This window comes from Euprymna scolopes, chromosome 10, assembly GCF_053919585.1.
Source record: "Euprymna scolopes isolate OS-2025 chromosome 10, ASM5391958v1, whole genome shotgun sequence".
Lineage (NCBI taxonomy): Eukaryota > Metazoa > Mollusca > Cephalopoda > Sepiida > Sepiolidae > Euprymna > Euprymna scolopes.
In genome coordinates, this window is record NC_136491.1 from 69,098,419 (window position 1) to 69,109,674 (window position 11,256).

The following is an 11,256-nucleotide window of genomic DNA, read 5'->3' on the forward strand; positions in this document are numbered from 1 at the left end:
ATGAAATGTCGTTGCTTTTATTTCCAAAAGCAAGGGTCAAAAAATCAACTTTAAAGTAACAACTGCAAAAAATAAAAAATAGAAACATATGTAAAAAAGGATCTCTAATTGAGAGACTATTTTAGAATTAACTCTATTGACTGGAACGACAAAGTTAAATTTATTGTCCAAATGATAGAAAAAAAAATTATAAGAAAAAATGGGAAAATATTTGTTTTCCTTTTTAAAATAAAAAACAATCTTACTTGACATAAAAACCTAAAATGCAAGAAATATTAAAAATAGAAAGAGTCTTTAAAATGTTCTCTTCTTCTAGTAAACGCTCTCTCAATCTTCTGGAATCTTCTGGTTCTAATGTTTCTTTTTTTTTTTTTTTCTTTAAAATAAAAATGTCTTATGAAGGGAACTTCTTTCTCTAAACACTTTCGGTTAAATTGTCTTCCAAGACGGTCTCTTCTTTTAAGTTCTCTAAACAAAGAAGGAATTTCCCTTCCTGGAGATCACATGAACCAATAATCTGCTCATCTTCTTCTTGCCAGACATTAAATTCTGTCTCTTACAGAAGAAATCCCCCAAAACACAGTCGGTTTCTTCCATTGATCTTTTTGAGACTAATAATTTCCCAGTTGATAAAGCTTTTTTGCCTTGTAATTAACTTGGAATGAAATTACGTTGAAAGTTTAGTAACACTCAACAAAGCTCCAAACAAACGTCTTTCTCTAAAGGAGAACAATTTGGAACTTTCTATTCAACTTAACAGAGAACGAAATCAGCATCCTTCCTCTAAGGCCGGTTATATTCAATCTGAAGAAAAGGGACAAAGAGACCCCCCTCACTGACTCCCTCACTCCTGTCAGGGCAAGGAAGGTAAAGGATCACAGCCCTATGTCCAGCCATACCAGGTCAAGAAGTGCAGGCTTCCCACTCCACAAAGGCAAAAAGGGTTGAACCCCTATCTTACACCCGGCACCTCTTGCTGGCTGATAGAGTTAAAAAATAAAATTCTGAGACTTGTCCTGAAAAGGACAGTGGAATTCATAAGTGTTGGACTTGTAGTAGTTACATTACAATATATTTTGTTTTACACTTGTATGTTTTTACTCACAGAGTGATTAATACATGGTCCAGTAAAAACACATTTGCAAGTTCTCACTCATGGAGTGATATAGATGTTGCGTGATAAAAAAAAATGCATAGATGAACTTCCACTTCTGCTCAAATCTTTTATCCTGAAACAGTTCCAATTGAGATTTCCATGTAAATAAAACCTGATAATTCCCTCCACTTGTCTCTAGCTATGGCTTCACTAAACAAAATGAAACTAACAAACTTAATATCATTTATATAGTACATATACATCTGTGAACTGAACCTATTTTGTATTCCTGTTTTCATAATTCATGCTGGATCATTCTTTGTGTTGATTACATTGTTTGAATACAGTGGTTTAAATTGTGAGTAGAAGTCTGGTCCTTTTAACCAAAACTTAATAATCCATTTTCTTCATATCCAACAAGACCAGTAGAATGGATATCTATGCAGCAACTCCAACTACAAAATGGCAATTTGACACCATTCTACCTCTTTATAAATTGGAAATCCTGATATGATAAAAAAAATCAAAACAAAACAAAAAAATGAAAACTTCTCATTCCAACAGAATTTTCACTCTTATTTCTCAATACTTTACAGCTTGAATTCTCACCACATCTGATTGTTATATATATATATATATATATATATATATATATATATATATATATATATATATATATATATATATATATATATAAAGTAAAATGCCCAACTGAATTTTTTATTCCAGGATTACTAAGACCATATTCCGGTACCTGACAATTGCTGCTGACCCCAATGTTTGTGTGTCATGATTTTTTGTTTGTTTTCATCTTTCATTCTCGCCATGTCATTCATCTATCACAGTAACGATAGCTGTGTATTTGTTTACAAATATACAAAAACAAATCAATGCAAACTCCCAAGAAAAAACACTTCAGATACATTATGTATAGGTCAATTGTGTTTTGGGTGTGTGTATGACATTGTCGTGGAAAGGATCCTAAACACTATCAACTAAGACCTAATAGATAATTTGTCTGTTTAGGCTTTATTGTTATTCAGCTGAAATTAGCTCATCTCATTATCTGCTAAATCTCTACCAACGTCTGTCTGCTTCCTCTCATCCACCCCAATTTGCTCCAATCTAAACTCTCTCAGGAACTACTAAATATATTATCTTATAACCGAAAATGCGATGTCCAGTTTTTATCTTCGTTACCACACTCTTATGATATACTTCTATACTCTCTCTCTCTCTCTCTCTCTCTCTCTCTCTCTCTCTCTCTCTCAGTTACTTTCAGCTTTCAGCTATCCACTTAAAAATTGACCACCAATTGTGAGACCCCATACTGTCTCGAGAATTCAAAAGATTTTGTCAGTGCTTAATCGTCTTTAACTTTTCATACATCTGATGATTTTAGCTTTTCTGATCGATCGTTTCCTCACATTCTCCAGAGTCTTGGCTTGGTGTGTGTGTGTGGGTGGGGGCAGTTCATATTATCACTTTATAAAATAAAGAAAAATATTACCTAGCATCTTGCTTGTTCTGGCTTTTTTTCTTGAAGAATATAATTTTTGAGCATGTACCAAAAAATATATATATAATAATAATGCATAAAAAGACTATACAAGTCTGAGAAGGGGTGAGTTTCAAATCGTTTAGTGTGGCGTAAAGGAAAGTCGAGGAGGGAGTGGTGTGCCGGGTCCAGTGTGGAGTGTGAGGCAAACCGACAGGCAAGCAGATTAGCCTTGTCAGTTGCTGTGCAAGCAACCTCATGATTGTTTGATAGTGGGGGAATCGTTGACTGCCCATTATTTACTGCACTGTTGTAGATTTTCCAAAAATCAAAAATCAAAAATCACTGGTTCCTAATTTCTGTGCTTTGATGCGTTTTCTGGTGGTTTCAGTGTAATCTGTCTTAGCTGTCGCTATTACTCTCTTACAATTATTTCTAGCTTCTATATACTTCTGTCTGTTTGAACTGGACTTATGTCAGTTGAATCTGTGGAACGCATGTTGATGAAGAGTTGGACTGAAGGGATGAGGTTGCTACTACAATGATTGTGTTGAGATAGTTTTGGATTACATTGTTCAGTAATTAGATTTATGCTTTATATACATACTGTTCTTCTTGAAGCCAACAAAGTTTAAAATCTTTAAAAATGAAGTACTGGAAGATATCATGAAGCTATTTACACAAATTAGAAAAGATTAATTAAATAGTGTAGATAGAAAATGTTATAATATTGTTATCAATATCTGATTGTTTTATTTGATTTGGAAATAATCAAGAACATTCCCACAGAAATAAAACACTTGTTTCTGGAAGCCATTTTTTTTTTTTTTTTTTTACAAGGTAGTCACCACCAGTACGTTAGTATTGGAGATTTGATAAAGTGTCTTGCTTAAAGGAGCGGTTCATCAGGAATTTGTTTATGTTGGACTTGAACACATCCAGGTTGTAGTCAGCTGGGAAACGCAAACGGAATAGAGTTCCACAGGCGTGCACTTCTAAGAAGGAAGCTTTGTTCATGGAATTTACGTTTTGGTTTTGGCACAGATAAGGAGTGGGGTTTGACAGTGGTTTCTGCTAGAAGGGTGTTTATCGTGAAAGATTGGCGAGGGGGGACCAAAGATTGGAGCTCAGACGAGCACTTGCCATAGAAGTAATGATAAAACAAAGACAGGCTCGCAATGTCTCCTGTGGGAGAGAGGTTGCAGGGAAGAGAAAAGGGACTCCCCCACTAAGCCACAAAGTCTATTTTGTACTCTGTCAAGGCAAGATAGGCTATTTTAGCAGCTCCTGCCCAGATGTGGCAGCAGTACTCCATCCTTGGATGTACTTGGCTTTTATATAGATAGAAAACTGCACCAGCAGTGAGATATCTTCTAGAGCGGTAGAAGGATCCTACCATTTTTCCAGCGACCTTGGCAACTGACTTGATGTACATGTTCCATTTCAGGTCAGGAGTAAAGGTCACTCCCAGAAGCTTATCAAAACATGGAGCTTCCCCTAGACGAGAGCCATCCATTTCAATTGATGCCAGATGAGGATCAGAGCATTGATGATGTAAAGATAGAAGCTTGGTTTTAGATGCATTAAAGGTAACCAGCCACCTTTTCCCTACTGTACCATGTGCTCGAGATCAGAGGAAAGAGAATCAGAGAGAACTTTGTCATTTACATCCTTTGATGTGTTGCTATAGATGGCTGTGTCATCAGCATAGATGTCAACGAATGATTTAAGTATGTGTTTTTGGATGATCATTGAGGAAAAGAGTTGGGCCCAGGATGCACTCCTGAGGGACTAATTAATACTGAGGGCCTCTGATTTCTGACCATCAACCACTACTCTTATGAGCCTATCAGAGAGAAATGATTTAATGATTGAGAAAACATTTCCAGTTATACTGTAGCTGGAACTAGTGAACTAGGCACTTATACCATACCTTATCGAAGGCCTTTGATATGTCAAGAGCAATTGCCCTAGAAAGGAAGCCTTTGTCAAGAGATTCACTAATTCTATGAGATATAACCGTTAGCACATCTGCTGTAGATCTGGCAGAACGGAAACCATATTGCATGTCACTAAGAAGGTTATTTCTGCTGAGGTGGTTAACTACTTCTCTATTTAATATGGATTCCAGCAACTTACTCATGACACACAGGAGACTTATTGGTCTGTACTGAGAAGGAGACGACTTATCACCTGAATTCTTAAATACAGGGCATACTGATGAGGTTTTCCAGGGTGTTGGGAAGCACTTCTCCTTAAGGCAACGCTTAAGCAGTTTTGTAAGTATGGGGGCAAGTTCTGGTTGAAGCTTTTTCAGCACTATAATTGGAATGCTGTCAGGGCCAGTTGCTTTACTGGAATACACATTTTAACGAATGTGAAGCTTTCTTCTTAAATATGGAACTAGCGACTGGGAGTTAACAATTGTCATGTCATGATTATATAAACTATGTGAGGTGCTTGTCCAGAACCCCCCTCCCCCATATTAAAAACAAAAATAAAATATCTGCATGATGTACCTACTGATGATGGAAAGAAAATATATTTAAAAATAACATAAATTGATCAAGTAGTTTTATTTTTGTAAAGGTAATCATTTTAAGCAAATTTGAGCTTTTTTTTATTGTCCCCTCCTCCCTACGTTAATATCTTTCAGAAAATCTCACAAGTTTTAATTATTTGGAGTTATTTCCCTTGATCCTTCTGACCGGTTTTAAGAAGGCATCACAATATGATGGCTGTTTGTTTAGCCACAAAATTTGATTTTCTTTATTAAGATAAAACTACTTGATCAATTTATGTGATTTTTAGAATATGATATTTTCTTTCGGTCACACAGATTTTTCTTTATTTTTGTTTTTTAATATAGGGACAATTCTAGACAAGCACCCTATGTGACTCACTAGCGAAATAAGTCAGAAAATGCTTTAGCAGCCAGCAAAGAAAAATTTTGAGAAACATGCAACAAAAATGAAGATGAGATTCATGTTCCCAGCACATTTTTCTTTGATGTCATGAGATTGATAACACAACAAAAACATTTTATTGTAATATGATGATCAAGCCAGAGAGATTGCCAATAAAGACCAAGACAATGTCTATTGTCATTATGATTCACACAGCCTATCCAACATGACTGTACAGTGACAAAAAGAAAAGTTTATCAGCCTAACTGAGAAGAATCTGTAGAGTGGTGTATTGGTGTGAGTTGAATGTTGTAATGTACTCTGTGACTAATTTCGCTTGAAATAAATAAGAAAAGAATCATCGGCTTCCAAAAAAAAAAAAACTTTTTCTCTACAATAAAATCACTTCCATGTAATAGTATCGTTCAACAAAACCAGAACAAAGAAATGCAGAAATGTAAGGAAAGTTGGTTTGGCGGGCACATATTAGTGTAGAAATGTAATTGAGTCTTAGTCTTTTAACTTACCCCTTGCCAAAGTCCGAGTTAGAGGCAAATCACATTTGTTCTTGTTGGTGTCTAGACTGAAACTGAATTTGCGCACCAAAACAGAAATGAGTGAACGTCACACGCATGTGCAGAACTGTTTGAATCTTAACCACCTACACAATGATCTTCATCTGGACTTGAAGTACTGGTTTACCAAATTCAACCAATCAGTGAGCATTGTACGTCGAAAATGTGACCTTCACAAAGAAACCACAAAACATCATGCATGAGTGTTCACGTATTTACCGTTCTCCTACTGAATCACCACTGCATAATGTTTTAGCTGTAGATCCATATGAGCAAAGTAGAAGTTTACAGTTGATCTCCTAGATATCACTAGACACATCATTCTCAATTAAGAACTGCACCATGTATCATGTTTTAGCCAATATTTTAGATACCAAACTGAAGAGATGCTCATGTTCCATTCTTGTCTGCCAAACAAAGACTTGATGTGCACAAAACAAGTGAACTCAAGACTAATAGTACAGATGTACATATGAATAAAATTGATTAAAATGTAAAATAAGTGTTCGTCTTTATCACCAAGCTAATGGTAATGGCTTTTTCTTCTTACTTAATGGATCCTACAGGATGGACATCTACTCAACACCTCTTTACTTTCTCTTTTACTAATAGCGATATTCTCTTTTCCTCTTACAATTGACAGCTTTGACTTTGCCTTTTCTTTAATAGTAACCTTCTACTTGCAGATGGCAACATTTTCTCCCTTCTCTTACAAGCTCCGGTCCTGTCGGTTGGGCATTAGTATACGCCGACTGCGTCCCTGCAGAGGGTAAAAGTCCCTCAATGGATATGACTTTAAACTATATCCAGTGGTGAGGCCCCAGCTTGTGGGCTTTGGGGAGTGTGGAGCCACCCTTTAATTACCATTGCTCCCAGGTCCACTCTGACCCGGAATGGTAGTACCTGTTAGGGTTCCAACTATGGGTTAAATAGAAACCGACGTGAAAACAACAAATATATTCTATTAAAAAAATTTTTCTTCAAAATCTTTGGATTCGGCATTAAATAATCCGAAAAGGGTTGATATGCCATAAAACAAAAACAACCAACCAACTTACAAGCTCATCTTTATATATACCAATTAGATAACAAAACCTTCAAATTATAATTCAGATGTTCATAAGACCGCTCGCATGATGGCAACAACAACAGTAATAGCACAAAAACAATAAACATAATAAACTTATTGGGAATAATATTATCTTTTTAATATTAACTATATTTTATGTGTCCACAAAATCAATCACCTGACAGTAACAAAGGCAATAACATCTATAAATAACTCTATAGGTTTTATTTCTATTTTTATTGTATTTTCGATTAAATTGTAAAATTTTTCTTTAGGTTTTTTTCCCTTGCTATCATATTTCTTTATAAAAATAGGTATGTGTATGTTTATATATTTATTTATATGTACAAGATTAGCTATCAAACTAACTAACCGATCATTATGAATTTTGGAACACAGCTCCTAGACGTAAGGGTAGGTAATGCAAGCTATATTTAGTTTAATTTAGTTTTATGCAAAAGAGTAAATTCAAATACCTCCGGCTTTTGTGAAATTTTAGAAATGGGTATTAGACATCAATTAATAAATATTCTCTAAATTTTAATTTCTTTGGAACGTTTTAAACGTTTTTTTAAGCAACATAATATGGATACAAGCTCCCATTTGAAAATTTAAAATATATTAAATTTGCATTGAATTTGATCTACAGTCATTAGGCACCAATTAAGCAAGATCTTATGAGTTTCAATTTCTTCTTAAAACCTCTTAAAGTGTTAAATTTTAGATATTATTTAGCATCAAAATCATGTAATAAATCTTGGCTCAAATTGAAATAAGGATTCTAGAAATAATGTTTAGTATCATTATATCTTGATTATAATCTTCATAAAGGGACATAAAAGTGGTGCAAATTTTTTTTTGTTCGGCTAATTAATTTTACTCCTCTTGGGACGGGTATTCTTTTGGTACTTGATATAACGGGAATACTAAAATAGATTATAGCAAAAAGAGAATAATAACAGTGTACCTGTGACGTGAAATCAAATGAGCACACTCTCACTTTTGTCCATTATGTTAAGTTTGGAAAAGATGAATGCACAGGCAGCCTCAGTTTATATATACTACAAATATTCGTTTAAGTATATAAGGCAAAGAATTCTTCAGTGGATGTAGCATGAGTTTGATTGAAGTAAACGTAATGATGAAGAAAGGAAGAAGAAGAAGAAGAAGAAGAAGAAGAAGAAGAAGAAGAAGAAGAAGAAGAAGAAGATGGAAAAGACAGTAGAAAAGAGTGCAGTAGCATTAAGAGTGTAAACAGGAAGAAAGTGCAATCCCTGAAAAATCTTACAATTCTTTATTTTGACACCTCCAAGAAATTTTGGCAATCTTTTGTTGTGTTATCCTGTAGACAACAATGATGAAAAGACTACTGTCAGAATTACGAAATCACTTTGAGATGGTTGCACAATTGTGACTACATCAGGGCTCCATTCATCATCAGTACTCTTACCTTTGCTATTAGTTTCCCATAGTCCGTGTCTGCTGGAGCTGTTAGAATGTAATAGAGAGGGCATCAGAGAACCCTATAACAAAGTTCAGCTTAACAACACTTTCCAATCCCACCCTCTAAAAACCCTTCTAGCACACATCTAATTCCGTGATTATGATCAGTCTGTAATGCAATCATACGCATTAATATTTCTTTCCTTGTACAGAAAACAGCACTTGTGAGGTCGTTTTGGTCACAGAATAACCAATCAGACAACTGGGAAGATTAATTTCAAACAGATTGTTTTTGGACTATATCCAAACTCTCTGGAATTTGCAGAGCAGGCAGAAAGCTTGCAGGCACTTACAAAGAAAGATATCCCCTCTTCTGCCTCTGTTAATTTGATATGGAACAAGGCTATTTCCACTGGACAATATACTGCTGAAGAGAGTACTTTTGGCATCCGATGTTTGTTACTCTTTTATTCCTTTTTTACTGTCTAAACTTCAGGCAACATCTTATAGTGTAAGTCACTTAAATAAACATATAATTTGTTATATATAGAAGCCCTTTTTCCTCTTTCTTTGGTAACTCTTTTTGTTAAAGATTATTTATGAGTTCGTCTTGCATTTTATGTCAAGATTAATTCTTATAAGTTTCCTGTAGGCTGTATACGCTCCATCTTGTCAGATGAAAATGATGCCCAATATATTTATTAATTTAACTGAACAAGATACCCTCTATTAGCAGGCTAAAGTGCTGCATATAAAGATGTTATGTATGAAAGAGTGTGTGTGTGTGTGTGTGTGTGTGTGTGTGTGTGTGTGTGTGTGTGTGTGTGTGTGTGTGTGTGTTTGTACCACTGATTGTAAGGCAATCTGGTCAGGTAAGTAGAAGTATATACTAAGTTGAAAATAAGATGTATGAGAAATGGGACAAACTACTGTATATTATTAGTAAGTAATAAAAACCGTTGCATGAAAAGAAAAACAAAACCTTTTAAAATTTAAAAAAATGTTTTTGACTCCAATGATTTTGACGATCGTTTTTATAACCACAGTAATAATAATCAACCAATCAGAAGCTTCAAAAAAATGTCGAATTTTGGATTCAATCAGTTCGCCGTCGTCTCTGTCACAATCCTGCATTTGGTTCTTCGCTGCCATCTTTGTTACTAGGAATTGCCCAAGATCGAAACTGTATTTGATTCTTCGCTGCCATCCTTTTTACTAGGAATTACTTAACACTCAAGCTTGGAACTACATTGATTCTTCACCGATTTGTTCAACATAATGTCTCAGCACTTAACAACAACAATGGGAGAGTTTATTTTATTACCTGTACCATTTGGTATAGATGGAATAGGCAGAATAGTCGTTTATTTTCCATAGCAAGTCAAAAATGTAAGTGCAACATTTTAAAGAACTATAGACAAAACATTAAAGAAATAAATCCTATATGGTGGTTTCTTTTTGAAGAGTCTCCACAAACAGAATGGGTATTTAAATCTACCTTTTGAGAAGTTTTCAATGCAGTGACAAGCCATGTTCTCCACAGGGCCCAGCAAAAATGTATCATATGCACTTTTATTAGAAGAAAGACAGCATTTTCTGTCCGTATTTCTGCTCTGTGGAACAACTTACCTGTGATGATGCCTATCATAGCCATGTTTAAAGTTGCTTTCGACAAACATTCAGATGTTATGCAGATGTATGCATCTAACTGTCCTTTTACATGGTTTCTTCCATTTTGCTATTTTTTGTCAATAAATTTGACTTGATTTGAGGACACAATCAAAATGTAAAATTCTTGAAACTAATATGGAGATTAAATTACTCTTAACAAATCATAATATGTAGTTTTTCCACATTCTATTAATATACTTTATCGGTAGCCTGGTTTTTAAACCTAACCAAGAAATATTTTGTCCCTAAAGAGAGTTACCACTATCAGGAAACTTGAAATCATTTTAAAACAAAAAATTTTGGGTATGTTTGCATATTATGCGAAATAAATAGACACATTTTCTAATAAATCTTGCACTTTAATAGAAACTAAAAAAGTTCCACTTGAGAAGAGGGCACTCAATGCTTTCAATCAATTAAACCAACAACAAGCAAAGGCCAACACCACAGCGAATAGACAAAAGTTAATTTTCAAGGCTGAGGGTGAAATGTCGAACATCGTCATTTTTGCTATCTTCAACTGGTAGTATTCACATTTAAAAGAATATAGAGAAGTGAATTATAATATCATATATTATGTGAGTGTGCTTCTGAGTACGGACAGACAATTTTATCTTTTTATATATGTTTGGTCAGTATTTGTTATATATATATATATATATACTAGCAAAGATACCCGTGCTTCGCACGGAGCTTTGCTGCGCACTCGGGTACCAAAATCTGTGGGCACCTTTCCAGTAAGTTCATGTTGTAAGAGCAACGATTGCATAAGGTGATTAACATTTTAACTACCTCTTGTAGTGACTGAAATTCAATCAGGAACTTCACAAAACATTTTCATCAAAAAGGAAGGTTACTTGATGTTACATAGTAAATTTTTCATTGAAGTAATTTTCAACTCTTGCTTAAATTTTATCTTGCACATTCAATACTAAAAACTTACCACAATCAGATCATGTCAGTTTTTCCTCATATCCATTTCTCGAACTTTTCACTGA